Here is a 15,961-nt window from a genome sequence, read left to right as displayed (position 1 = left end):
GTGGCCTTAATTAAGGTACAGCTTCAGCATTTGCCTGGTGTGAAAATGGTAAACCACGGAAAACCATCTTACGGGCTGGCGACAGTGGGATTCGAACTTACCATCTCCCGGATGCAAGCTCATAGCCGCGCGCCCCTAACCGCACGGCCAACTCGCCCAGTAAGATGAAGGATAATGATTTTGCTGAATATGTTGCATTTCATTCAGAGAATGCTTTCCGAGCACGCAGAAGAGTTGGAAAATCATGAACAAATGTATTGTTGATAACGTGACAGTTATGAATATTCTTGTTCTTTTGGTTGAGAGAATGAACATAACCTCTAGAGGACTCACTATCTCACCATTAATGAAGATATTGTTTTGAGATTTTATGACACCTCTTAATTTCAGGTTGTTATTATTATTTCGCTTAATGAATTGGAAGCGTGTTACATGTTGCCAAATTATCAAGACTATAGGCCTGTAGCATAGTAAAGAACAATACTTACTTACCAGAAAAATGAACGTGTTGCATTACCACAATTTATTTTAATATTGGTCTGTGCTAATTATAACAGGTTAGTCAACCAGTCGTTTGTCGGATTGTATCAGAAGTTTCTGATACCGTATCATAGCACATCAAAACATACTATTTCCATGTTATTGGGGAAGTAATTAGGCCTACTACAACGTAAGGGTTGTGGATATATCTGCCAAATCATTAAAAGCATTGTAAGGCTCGATATTTTACTTCTGGAGGAATATTTGTATAGGTTCGAGTACCTGGATAACTATAACCTATTATAAAGAAGAAAATTAGACTCTGGGTATTTTCGTAGTTTGCATTGTCCACAACAAGCTTTTACCAAGTCATTCATATTCAGCTGAGAAGTTCGGCTCCATGGCTAAATGGTTAGAGTGCTGACACATTGTGTGGCGCAACTACTACTACTAAAATGTTTTCATTCCTCCCCTGAAGGAGGAGGCGGGCCACTTAGACGGTGGCGCCGTCTCTCAAGCCGGGAGATTTGTGACGATGAAGGAAATGCACGTAGAAGGTGAGGCGGTTGGCGGCCGTGGCTTCTACTAGGAACTGTCCCGGCAATCGCCTTAGTACAGGAGAACGGAAAACCACGGCAAAACATTCTCAGGACAGCCGACGGTTGGGGCCAGCCGTGAAGACCAGCCCTGTTCCATCTCCTGAATGCAGACGCTTAGAGCCATGGTAGAGACGTGGCCACCCCTCCTATGCTCGGTTGGCCGGTCTGAGTGCAGAGCTGTTGGACCACGGACCAGCCGTGGCCACTTATGGGCCGAGACCTACTCTATCTACCAACCTGTGGCGCAACCTCCGTCCACTCTCGTCAACAGCAGGCTGCTGTCAACCGGCCTGAAGTGTCTTCCACTCTTGGCGACCGGAAGCTCACTCAGTGCACCACAAATCCGAAGTTTTGTCTCAAAATGTCGGTTCCATTCATAGATGCTGAAAAGTTAATAATAGAAATACAAAATCGTCCTTGTCTGGGGGATCTACGAACGATTGACTGAATGAAAACCTACAACCTGTTTTCCAGTCAATGACCGGGGTCAAGGACGGAAGAATGAAGCCCCCAACTTGCGGCGAGGGTAGGAATTTTGCCGGATGCCGAGGCCTGTCGCACTCCTCTGGGGCAATAATTAATGACTGACAGATGAAAAGAAATGATAGTGAAGAGTGTTGCTGGAATGAGAGATGACAGGGAAAACGGGAGTACCCGGAGAAAAACCGGTCTCGCCTCCGCTTTGTCCAGCACAAATCTCACATGGAGTGACCGGGATTTGTACCACGTTATCCAGCGGTGAGAGGCCGGCTTCTTACGAACGACAGACTATTCAAATGAAATGAATGAACTTCAGATGTGGACTGAAGTTTCCCGCGAAGTGATTCCCAATTGTACCGACCTGGGCCCATGAACCCTTGTACCCTTCTTTCGCCTCAAACTTTTTTTCGTAAGAACATAAATCCCAAGTGGTCCAATGTTAAGCTGAGACGTAAAAGATGTGGTGGCCACAAGAAGTTGCCAGCAAATTGCCGGAAGTGAACAGCAAGGTAAAACAGAGTGTCTGACAAGTGGAGTGGAGTGGCGTGGCGTGGAAAGCAGTGGATCGTGTGAAAGGAGCCTTAGTGCAGAGCGCTTACCCGAGACGTATTTTCCTAAAATGAGAACCTTGTTGGCATTGTTGTTGTTGTAGTATTGTTATTGTTGTTATTGTTTGCGTTATCAGTGAACACACAATTTTTATTCACGTTGTTATGACGCCCGCCCGATGACTCACAGTACGCTCAAACCCCGAAACACCCGATAAGGCAACAAAGACCACGTAGTTCGGAACGACGCGGTAAATGGGAGCACAAACAAACAATCAGTACTATGTGACCTTCAGGTTCTTGGACAAATACCGATTACGGTTTATATGTACTGTATTTTGTATATGTACTGTACTTTGGACTACTTATAAATCTCATTTTTATCCCGTATTGGCATCAACTGAACTAAGGTGAGGTTGAATGGAGAATCCCACATCCAATACTTATTTACTCTTTACTGCTAGTCCATGAACATCTTATCTCATCATTATTATCATCATCATCACCATTATCATAAGTGTCTTTATTTGTATGTGCCAATTTTTGTACCTTTTTTTAGTTGAAGATGTTCCGCATTAGGAAAGAAACATGTTCTTGTTTAAATAATGTAAACTAGATTTCAAGCTGGAATATGTTTTATAATAACATAGACTAGCAGTAAAAAAGTAAGTATTGCAAGGTGGGATTCTCCCTTCAACCTAACCTTTGGACTACAGTAATAATAAAAAAACACATGGCGCTACAGCCCCGAAGGGCGAAGGCCTACCAAGCAACCGCTGCTCAGCCCAAAGGCTTGCAGATTATGAGGTGTCGTTTGGTCAGCATGACGAATCCTCTTAGTCGTTATTCTTGGCTTTCTGCAACGGGGCCGCTATCTCACCGTCAGATAGCTCCTCAAGTTTAATCACGTAGGCTGAATGAAACTCGAAGCAGTCCTCAGATCCAGGTAAAAATCCCAGACCGGGCCGGGAATTGAAGCCGGGGCCTCCGGGTAAGAGGCAGGCACGCTACCACCAAACCGCGGAGCCGGCTGGACTACCGTAAACATATCATAATTTAAAAACAAAGCAAAATCATCTCCGTAAAGGCCATGAAGGCTCTTGGAGCGGTAGAAGATAAAGACTTCCACATTGCGGTAACCTCGGCACGTGATGGGATACAGTGGTTAGATCTACTCCCGGCCTCCTTTGCCCCCAGGAATTAATCTGGCACTCATTTCTGGTGTAGGCTGAGTGAACCTCAGGGCCATGTGTACTTCTGGAAGTGAATATCTCGTTTCTTAATTTTATGACTTCCTGGCGGGGAATCGAGCCCACGTCCTTCCGGGTGAACCGACCACGCCTTTATCGCCTCGGCTAGGCAGCCCCTTAATAATAATTTAAGGGATTTTAATTTGAATTACAAATAAAAACTGTCATACGGCTGTAATAATTTCACTAATTATTTCCCAAATGTCCGCCTCTATGGTGTAGTTGTTAGTATGAACTGCTAACACCGCCGGAGGCCCGGGTTCGATTCCGGGCTCTGCCGCGAAATTCGGAAAGTGGTACGAGGACTGGAGCGTGGTACACTCCAGAGTCCTGTAGAGAGGCCCAGCCCATGAGCTGCTTCGGCAGTAGACGGCAATGGGCTTTGAATAGCTCGAACATACGAAGCCCGTGACGTCATCGCACGGGCCGGTCTGGGCAGCGCTCTGTCATTCGTACGCGGTGAGCCGTAGAGTTAGCAAATAATACACTAGAGGTAGCATTGGCGCCGCAGTCGCGTGCGAAGTTGAACGAGTGCGCTGTTTGGCAAAAGCTAGATTGTTTGGCACTGTCACTACCGGAGCTTCCGGATAAATTGAAGTATATACTTCTCTGAAGGAAAATGCCAGTCTCCTGTGCAGCTTATAGCTGCATAGATAGGTTTATAAAGGGCAATGGCGTATAATTTCACAGGTATTTTCCTTGAAATTAATTTCCGTGCGTACAAAATAATACTTTGCGTAACACTTATTGTCATGTAAATTGGCCTACTTGGGCTGACTTCGCGACTGATTCCGTTGTCAGCGTGAATGAGATTGTTTGGATCCTACCTTGAAGACTGAAATTAATGTTTTACGAAATATAAGGGATGACGGAATGGTCATGCCTTTGAAAGCGAATATCCACAAAATTCATGTGCATGATACCGAGTGAGTGGCTGCAGACTTAAGGTCACGTAGCTGTCAGCTTGCATTCAGGAGGTAGTGGGTTTGAACCCTACCGTCGACAGCCCTGAGGAGGGTTCCCAATTTTTGCACCAGGCAAATGCTGGGGCTGTACCTTAATTAAGGCCACAGTTGTTTCCTTCCGACTCCTAGCCCTTTCCTGTCCCATAATCATCGTAAGACCTATGTGAGTCGGTGCGACGTAAAGCGAATTGGTACAAAAAAGAAAATAAGAAAAGTTATGCTTAATAGGCTGGAATTGTGGCCCGTTTTTCACGTTTTGAGTGTATTTATAGTAAGCCTGTTAAAAACTATGAAATCTATTTCTGTATATACAGTTTGTTGCTTTCTCTTCGTACAATACGCGTAGCAGTCCCCATCCATACCATACCAGATTTTACAATAATTTAGAGACTAGATGTGCAACACCGTGTGAACATCTGAGTCCTTTACTTCCGTCAATAATATTCCCTTAAATTGAATATAGGACTATACACAAGCATAAAAAATATTGATTGAGCGAGTTGGCCGTGCGGTTAGGCGCGCATAGCTGTAAGCTTGCTTTCGGGAAATAGTGGGTTCAAACTGCACTGTCGGCAGCCCCGACGATGGTTTTCCGTGGTTTCCCATTTTCACACCAGGCTAATGCTGGGCTGTACCTTAATTAAGCCCACCGGTGCTTCCTTTCCAATCCTAGTCCTTTCCTATCCCATCATCGCCATAAGGCCTATCTGTGTCGGTGCGATATAAAGAAAATTTAAAAAAATATTGTATTCTGTATTCTTTCCGTTCTCTTTAATCATATAACTTACCACTCCCCATTTCAATTAACGGAAATCATTTTACAAGTTAAAATCATAAAGCAAATCATACATTTCAGGAAAAGCTAAATAAAAACTCCATAATAGGCTGAAATCACAATCGAGTGTCATATTTCCACTTGTAATCACGTTTAGAAAACATCGACAGTAATAATAATAATAATAATAATAATAATAATAATAATAATAATAATAATAATAATAATAATAATAATATTTCTTAATAATAATAATAATGGCCTTACGTCCCACTAAGTACTTGCATGGTTTTCGGAGACGCTGAGGTGTCGTATTCTTTTCCCACGGGAGTTCTTTCATGTGCCGCTAAATCTGTCTACAAGAGGCTGGCATATTTGAGCACCTTCAAGTATCACCTGACTGAGGCAGGCTCGAAGCTGCCAACTTGGCTCAGAAAGTTAGAGTCTAAACCGGCGATGATAATATTTTGTCTACTTTATCCGAAAGTCTCACCAACGCTTTTAGGCCTAAAAACTCGCTCATCCGCTACGTACGAGAGAGGACATTATTTTTCGGTCATAGGGCAGAATTATTACCAAATTCCTGGTCATTTACACAAAAAATAGCGAAATATACGTGCCCTCCTTCTAAACGCATATTATTAAAAGACTTAATATGAACAGTAAATTGATTTTGTCTTACTTAAAACTGCACTTGAACACCGTCCTTTTTTATCACGCATTTCTCCTGTATTCATGCTTTTTGGGCTTTCTTTTTTACTGGAGAGAATCATCGCAAGTATACTGCAGTTTCTGATAATGATTACATGTAAGCATTTTTAACCATATCAATATCCCCACAGTTTTAAAAGTCCCGTATTTACATTGATGAGTACAGCGGAGTGAGCTTTTTGCCAAACAGCTGCGATTTCAACATGCCCCTCTCGCTACAGTGATTCTCACGAAGACGGTGGCGCCAAACCTATTTCTAGTGTATCATTTACTAACTCTATGGGGGAGTCAAGGACAGCGCCGTGGTAGTTCTATGGGCTGACTGACTGCATCAATGTGTACAGTGTACTGCGTGTCAGCGGAGTGCGTTGCATTACGGTTGAGTGGAGCCGATCAAGTTTGCTGTGGTTTTCAGTTTGACTTCTTCGTCTATCCTGCTATCGGAAACGAATGTGGACTGTAGTTCCAAAAGAAAGGAGACCGTGGCAAAAAAATCGTGAAGTAAAAATAATAAGCAACAAACGAACTGAAAACCGCAGAATACAAGGCTTCTGAACCGGATCCTATACTTAAAAGTCGTATTTGGTTGGTATTCAAGCCTGTAGTTGACGGTGATGGGAAAGACGTTAATTGTGTGTGCTGTACGATCTGCGGTGAACTTTATGTACACACTAGCAGTTACCGTTTTTGTTGTTGGCATATTGCACGTCATTCCTGTTTGTATTTTATTTTGAGGCAAACGCGAATGAAGTCGTATGAATATGCTTCGTGTTACTTAGATTCATTTTCAGTTAACTTGATGTCAATTGCAAACGAATAACAGTGTATAATAAAGTTTTTGTTTGTTTTCAATTATTATTATTATTATTATTATTATTATTATTATTATTATTATTATTATTATTATTATTATTATTATTATTATAATCACAGTGTAGGAGAAATCTCTACCGTTTAATTTCAAAATGCGATTAGCCTACTTTAAAATATGTTATTAGCGTACGGGCATTCGTAGAGTGAATGATCCGAATAGTAGTGTGGGGTGAACATTTCGTTGTGCACGGCTCACATGTTATTGTGGATAAGTACTCAGTGTTATTCTACTGAGCCCGCCCAGTGCGGTGGACTGCGGTGGGCTGCATGAGGCCAGTGCTGTGGGCCAGTACGCTGCCGCGTCAGAAGATAACGGCACTGCACGGGCTGCCGGAGCCCGTGGGTTAGAAGTGCTGCGCGGTGGGCCTGGCTGCAGGACTCTGGTACACTCAGCCTCGGGAGGTCAAATTATTAAGGGGGGCTCGATTCCCACCTCAGCCAACCTCGAAGTCGTTTCCGTGGTTTCCCACTTCTTCCCCAGGCAAATGTTGGGATGGTATCTGACTTAAGGCTATGGCCACCTTCATCTCTCTTCATTGCCTATCCGTTCCAATCTTCCCATCCCCCTATAAGACTCCTGTTCAGCATAGCTGTTGAGGCAGCCTAGGCGAGGTACTCGTCCTCCTTCCCGGTTGTAACTCCGACCCAAAGTCTCACGCTCTATGAAACTGCCACTGAGGCGATAGAGGTGGGATCCCTCGCTGAGTTCGAGGGAAAACCGACCCTGGACGGCAAGATGATTTAATAATAATAATAATAATAATAATAATAATAATAATAATAATAATAATAATAATAATAATAATAATTTTTCAATACGAAAGAGCGACGGGCGAAGAAACACTAACCTCCCATAGTTCCATCACACAAACAGAATCTCAGACAACAAAACTCCAGGCACCCCATACTCAACTCGGCAAAGCTTAAGAGCAGATTCAGCCTACACAAACTCCTCACCCAAAGCCGCGAACATCTCATCTCAGAAGAACGCTTAGGTATTGTTCAGTGCTAAAACTGCCTCGGACTAGACCATGCCGCAGCTTCCTTTAGATCTTCTACACGCTGCAACAGATGGGGTGGAAACCACCGTCACTCTCTCTGCAAGGTGCCTCGGGATCAGGTGAAGTCTCTCAACTGCCACAGCAGCCACGCGCTCCGTTCACTGTTCACATATATTAAGAAGTAACCATAGCTCATCATAAGCGCCAATTCACTCAACCACGCCCGAACTACCCACTATATCCCGCTCCCTCCTAGGCCTCCACACTAACCTCACTCCAAACCTCGCCCAACTAACAAGTTCTACTTCTTTTCTAACACATCATGATCAGAGCCTCCTCAAGACAATCATTTTAACTCTTCTTACTAAACTCTCAATCGAAGATCCCGATAATCAATTTTCCCTCCCCCTAAATACTGCATGCTGAAAACTGTAAATCAACCCCCGTCCCTTGCATGCCAGAACTAGTCTTCCCTTAAACCTCGTCCAGCACTTAAATGTACCTCAACCTCACCACAACCACATTTCGATAACTCCACTTTACCCTCTCCAGTTATCGTTCCCAGCAAGCACTGGAAATAGAGATCCACCACTAGTTGCTACTTAAGTGTTGTTTTTCTTTGCCAGTTGCTTTACGTCGCACCGACACAGATATGTCTTATGGCGACGATGGGACAGGGAAGGGCTGGGAGTGGGAAGGATGTGGCCGTGGCCTTAATTAAGGTACAGCCCCAGCATTTGCCTGGTGTGAAAATGGGAAACCACGGAAAACCATCTTCAGGGCTGCCGACAGTGGGGTTCGAACCTCTATCTCCCGAATACTGGATACTGGCTGCTACTGAAATAATCATCACATATATCTAAAATCCTGCCTGTTGCCATTTCTTGATGGATGCAGTATTTTTGTATCAGTCTCTTAGCACAGGCCAAAGCAAAGTGTAGCTTCCACCAAAGTCCCAGTCCCATCCGTGGCTGTGACAATATGGAATCTGCTGGGGGTATGGGTGATGCTGAGTAATGACATTTGGAGCACAACTAGTGTCGAATGTTATGAAAGGTGTTGCTCATAGGATCAGTCGTGCTGCAGTAGCATCTTCTGGCCCAGTGAGGAAAGCAATGGCAAACTACCTCACTCCTCATCTTGCCTAGTACGCCTCATTTGGGCTCTGCCGTTGGTTTTTGCGGTTTCCCTATAATTGCATAGCCATCGGTGGTGCTATTTGAGGATCCAACCAGCCTCTGGGGTGATGGACTAACAGACAGACAGATATCTAAAATTAACAAACATTTGAACCAAGCAGCTCAGCCACTCCGTAGATATGGGGCGTAGAACCACACACGGTCGGCGGTTTCATCCTCCACAAACCAGTTGCGTGCTAAACGACTGTGACTCTTGAAGTTTAAACAGTGGTCAAAAACCACGTGTGCTCTGTTACGTAAATACTACATCCTACGTCTATTCTGCCATATTCATATTCTTTCAAAACCAACTGAACAAGTCCTAAATTACTATGTCCTTTTACCCATAAGTATATTACTTCTTCTCTTCAAATGTCATCCGTCAAATCATTCTCCCCTATTCATAAGCTGGAAGTAACAGGCTTAAAAGTAACGAGATTAATTGCTGGGAAAAGGAATATTTGAACAATAGCAGGAAAAAAGCCGTAACGAGGAGGTAAGAAGTGAATATACTTGGCGGATGAAGTTGTGTGCGTGAAGCAGACGATAATGAGTTACCTGGGAAACTAACGGACTCGATCACTGGAGAGGAATAGAGTTACAGACCAAGGCGACGATGTTCAGAATTATATTTAATAGTAAGAGGTGTAAGCCTCCATGGCTCAGGTGGCAGCGCACCGGCCTCTCACCGCAGGATACTGTGGTTCAAATCCCGGTCACTCCATCTGAGATTTGTGCTGGATACAGAGGCAGGACAGGTTTTTCTCCGGGTACTCCGATTTTCCCTGTCACCTTTCATTCCAGAAACACTCTCCATTAACATTTCATCTATTAGACATTTCTTATTTCCCCAGAGGAGTGCGACAGACTTCGGCAGCCGGCACATTTCCTATCCTCGCCGCTAGATGGGGGCTTCATTCATTCCATTCCTGACCCGGCCGAATGACTGGAAACCGGCTGTGGCTTTTCAGTAAGAGGTGTGCTACTAAACTGGACGAGAGAGGCACTTAGTTAATACACAGAGTCTCCCAGACTGAACGCTGTGAGACAAACGCTATATACTGAAGTTCTATAGCTGGGGCGGGCAACCGATCCTCAGCTGGCAGCAAAAGTCATACGTTTGATCTCCTGGCCCCTCGCTTGCACAGCATTGGGCGTAAAATAATATTTAATTAAATATATGAATAAATAACTGAATACATTACTGGCATAATTAAAATAAATTAATAAAAGTAATTAATCGAAATGTCCGTAGTATGAGCGCCAGAGTTCACCAGAATCGATCCCTCGAATTTTGATAGAGCATTATAATTCTTTCTCTCCCATGGCATGACAGTAGTGGGCTTTAAAATGGAAGTCCCATTCCCCACTCAGTTGACAGTGCACGTCTTAGATAGGACAGAAGAACATGAAACACGTCACGGATAGCAACCAAGATAGATTTGTGATTCACCTAGGAGACAATGACGAGGAAGACGAATGGAAGTTGTAATACGTGTTACAAAAATAGTAATAATAATTCATAATCAACCATTGCAATATGATTAAAATAATCAAATATGGATAAAATAAAATACTTAATGGCCTCACGATTGGGCGTAAAATGAAATCAAATTCAAAATATATTAATAAATAACTGAATAAATTACTAGCATAATTAAAATATATTAATAAAATAATTAATCGAAATGTCCGTAGTATGGGCGTCATAGTTCACCAGAATGGATCCCTCGAATTTTGATAGAGCATGATAATTCTCTCTCAGGGCATGTACATAAAGCTGCGTACTGGTACATCTGCTTCAGGCCTAACCTAACCTTCTGGAAACGACTAAAGTTGGGAACTGCACCTTGGTTCATCAATAAGTCCACTGAATCTAAAATAACTAACTATATTCTGAATAACATCCCTGCATGAGCACCTCAACAACACACCAAAATATACACAAAATACACTCACAAAATACCGCTGGAAGACTCCATATATACAACAACAACAACAACAACAAAAACAGAGGGAAACCGAAAGCTAGGACCAAGCTATCATTTGCAGTTCGTCCGTTGAAAGTTCATTACAAAACATTTATATGTGTGGAGGAATACCCTTCATTGTCCGTATGTATCAACAAAACATGTATATTCCTATAATTGGCACTTGTCATATCACACAGACACTCTATCTTTATAATACTATGCTCACTGACCGTAACAACTGGTTTAAGGATACATTCACTTGAGCAACACACGCTTGTCGTTCCAAAACACAAATTGTGGAAAGTCTGAAATACAGCACGCCATGGCTCTCACCGACATATGATACCAAGCCGCCACAAGTGATACAATACTAAGTGCCTTAAGCACTCCCCAGTTGTAGGTTAGTACCACACTTCACATTCCACAGACATAATAAGACCAAGTTTCACAAACGTTACATCTCCTCTCCTCCGCTGTTTGAATTCCAAGTCCCGTATCAGAAGTTGTAAGTCATCCTCCGCCGTTTGATCACATGGCTATATAGACCTTAGCTGACATGATACGTCGAGATTGATCCTGGCCAGCCAATCAAGAGTAGATCTTCTTGTCAAGACCATGCCCTGAACCTCCTCCGGATCCCGTGACAATAACAATATCAACGGACTCCGGGGTGTTTCACACGAGTCATGGGAACTTTCCGACTACAACATCAACAAAGCCACCTCATCAGACTCTGGGCTATTCACATGACTCATACAAATTTCCAAGTTGAAAATGACACTGTTTTCCCATCCGTTTGTACAAAACAAATTACTCATATCACATATGGAGACCTCCGAGCTTAAAACAATAAGAACAAAATATACAACTGAAATAATGATAATAATAAATCGAATAATTATAATAATACCTCCTACTTCTAAATACAGTGCGAGGGTGTGATGTAAGTACTATCACAAAGTAAGGTAAATACTGCATTTTATTTAAAAGTATAGCTGAGTTTGTTGGCTATTTTATGTCCGAACTACACATTCTGAAGTTTACAATTATTATTAGTAGTAGTATTAGTATTATCCCAGTCCCTATTTCGTGATTTTAATTTCTTCACTGATAGCGAGACACTGATATTAGTAGCATGGTTTACGGCTATTTGAAAGTCCTTGGTCGAGTATAATTGCCCATTCTTTCTTTCTTTCTTCCTTTCTTTCTTTCTTTCTTCTAGCATCTGCGACCACCGCACCAGCTATACACGAAACAGAATATTCTGCGATATTGCTTTGTGCTGTGGTTCGTGATCAGGTTATTATATTTATGTTTTGTCTTAGGAATAAATGAAATACTAACACGTTTATATAATCGACGCAAAATATGACAACCATGCTCTTGACAGCGCTCACTTGTCTTTTAAACGACATGCACCCCTTGCGTCGAGAGGAAAGTAACTGGCTGACAACCGTCATTATCACTAGGGCGGGCCAGGTTTTGGGATCAGAAGCCGACCCCGACGATACGTTCACCATCCCAACTTTATGTATATGCATCTCTTACACCAATTGTGCTCAGTATCTCATCCTCGCCCTTGGCATTCTCCTGATACGCCGATTTTTAAAAGCTTCTCTTCTTTCTACACCAGGTATTGTCCATGTTTCATTTCTACAATGACAAATGCTCCGCAGGAAAACGCATTCAATGATGCTTTCCTAAACGAATATCTATGGGGCCAATAAATCATTTTTCCATGATTCAATAGCTAAATAGTGGATTCATTAATATTAATTAATCAACCTTGTATAATAAGACCGGATACCTCTACATTGTTAGCTCTACAACCCCTACCAAAATATTATATCAGTTGTATACCGTATATAAACGATATATTTTAAATTTCTTATGGCTGTTGTAGCCGGATACACTCCTTGTAAAACAGATCCTGCGACGAGAGAAAGTGGACTATGCTGTGTGTGGGAAATTACACATTAATGTAGTGGAGGATAATGTTTTGCATAGTGAGTGAGCTGCAGGAATATTGGGGAAAATACAAACCCAATATCCCCTGAGCAACGCGAATAAATCGTCTTCCATTAAAATTTCATGATCCACCCGGAATTGAATCCGAGGTTCCAAGGGGCGAAGGCCAAGGGAATGACCAATCATCCAAGGAGCTGGACAATGACGATGGTGATGACAGATGATCATCGTTGTATTGGTTATAGAAGGGCTAAATAGCAGTGTTTTCCATTTAATGATGAGAAGAATTTTGAGAAGGACCACAAAATGAAGTTACAGAGAGAAGTAAATGATCTCATCCCTTACATAAATACTGTTACGGCCGTGCGGTTAGGGGCGCACAGTTGTGAGCTGCCCCACTGGCGGCAGCCCTGAAGATTGTGTTCCGTGGTTTCCCATTTTCACACCAGGAAAATGCTGGGGCTGTACCTCAAATCAGGGCACGGCCGCTTCCTCCCCACCCCTAGGCCTTTCTTATCCCATCGTCGCTATAAGAACTATCTGTGTCCCCGCGACGTTAAAACAAACTGTAAAAAAATACTGTTACGAATGAAACACCATCTGTTTTACCGCTATAATTTATTTCAAGATGACCAAATAAACACCACACTCAATTCTATTCAACCATGAATAATCACACTCACTAATTGCTGCCTATTTATTAGTCGTTGTCCTCTTCAAATAGTAGGACTCCAGCTGGACAGCCTCTACAGAACGAAGCTATAAATATTATTGACGGGCTTTTCACTGTCGCTCCTGCAAACCCCGCTCCTTCATACACACATTTTTAACACCGAGGTTTGAACACAGGACTACCGGCCTAACAACACTCAATGACTGTTCCTTGGTTCGACTCCAGAGAAAGTCCAGTAATTCATGCAGTCATATATAGTGAGCTACTTAACACTTGACTAAACAGGAACAACTCAACAGTACTAAACAGCAGGACAGTACTCCTCATAATAACGATCATTAACATTGTTCCAATTACACCCACGATAGCTGCTCCACACGCTGAATCCACAGCAGTCCACCATTCACGGTAGTGGACACACGGTACTCCAAGGCAGTGTTCTCCTCAGCATACGACAATACTCTGACATTGGCTGGACACAGAGCACAACAAGGGATTCTGACATCAAGTTCCAATAGCTCACTCCACGTCGGTACACGAGGAGTACTCCAGTCAGTTATCCAAGACAATATACACACCGTATTCCGCTCTGATAGCCTACTCTTGACACCGGAGGGTCACTGGCTTGAGCCAAATCTACTGTCGCACCAGTCCGACTGCCGAACTCCAACACTGACTGGTAGAACACATACTACACACTCGATCCTTCAGCACTACTACTCGTTCGCTGCGACCTTCTATTTATATCTCGATGATGGGTTACTATAATACTACTCTGTTAGATACGGTACATTTTCGTTGCACCTCCCAGAATGCACACGGGGAAATAGAGGAAGGGAACAATACACGGAAAGGCCGGCCACACTGTCAGACTTGGAGCTCCCAGTTGAATGACTAGCACATTCCAGCAAGTACCGAAGGAGTTCATACAGAGCTGGCACATAACAATACATATATATCTTCATTATAAACGGTTATTCCTCTCAGCGTTAAGACCACCAGCCTCTTTGAATTAACTAACTACCTCCACAAGCCTCTATTTGTAACAAGCCCTGTTACCTCGTTTCACTCTATACCCCTTATCATAAAAAACTGAGTCTAACCCTCGCCGATTTGGTTCCCTCTTCTTCTCTTACCCATCAAGGCCGAGTACAGTATTCTATCCTCCATTCGCATCCGTGTCAGCGTCAGCGTCACAACTTCCAGGTCTGTACACCCCAAAAACTTCAAGTTGCCCATTATACTTTGAAAGGAGCCTTACTCTTATAATTTATGTTCCTCTTCCTTAATTTTATCATAGCTTACAAATTCTTCTTTCCCAATATAAATACACCCTACCCCCTCCTATCGGATCTATCCTGTCTCTGCTATAAACACTCGAGTTCCTGCAGAAAATGTCCACATCCATAATATCACTTCTTAGGCATGACTCAAATCCTGTTACAATATCTGGTAAATACATATATAATCTGTTGTAACCAAGGTTGAGATTTACAAAATACAACTTTATTATTCGCTTCAAATGCAAAATACACTATTTACACAAATAAAACTGAAATTTAACTTGAAGCAAAATGAATTAGGAATCTTGAGAAAGAGTCTATCTTTTGTACACTATATACAAGTTTGCAGTATTTACATCCACTTCTATCTCGAAAAGATAGTCCTTGTGATCTGAAAAGTCGATAGTCGAAAACTATCAGAAGTACTGACATAAATGTTTTGGAAAGTCCTTCCTTGCTGAGTTCATAAAAGCAAGTTCAATGTTGAAAGAATTCTTACTTGGCGAAACCAAGGGAGCTTGCATTAATTAGGGAAATATGACGGTATGTAATAGTATGACTGGGTATGGGCAGCGGAATAAGAGGAGCGGTGACCAGAGGTGAGACCTCGTACTGCCAGAAATTCAGTCCACCTGGCCGAAGCACATTTTCAAGAGGAGTAGCCTCCGTGCTCGACGTAGGGTGTATTCTGGAGCTGGACACCGGGGCAAGTGGGCATCTGGACAGGCTGGGAGTTCCTCTTTATAGTACACACACGACTGTTCAGGCACGCGCACTGAGGGCTGCGCGTCGAGGCTAGAAGAATGACACCTGGCGCGCGTGTAGCTGGCTGGCGGAGCGAGAAGGGAGCGCCGGACATACAACATAATCAATCAATTGTATTCCACAAAAGCTCTTAGCAACACTCGAAAGTAAACTTTCCATCGTTTCCCGTGGAATATCAGCTGACACTGCGCATGAGGACAAGACGTGGTATGGCACTTTCATCTACTGTATTCCGAAGTCCAGCTCCTTGACTGAATGGTCAGCGTAGTTGCCTTCGGTCCAGAATATGATGGGTTCAATTTCCGATTGAACCTTAAATGGTATATTCCCTTGGTTCGGAGACTGGGTGTTTGTGCTATCCCATAGATCCCAGCAACTCGCATTCCATATACAACACTGCAATAATACGCAGTTTTCCTTACACGACATATGCCGCTGG

The sequence above is a fragment of the Anabrus simplex genome, chromosome 2, assembly GCF_040414725.1.
Source record: "Anabrus simplex isolate iqAnaSimp1 chromosome 2, ASM4041472v1, whole genome shotgun sequence".
Lineage (NCBI taxonomy): Eukaryota > Metazoa > Arthropoda > Insecta > Orthoptera > Tettigoniidae > Anabrus > Anabrus simplex.
The sequence above is the reverse complement of the archived record's forward strand: the minus strand, read 5'-3'. Positions refer to the sequence as shown.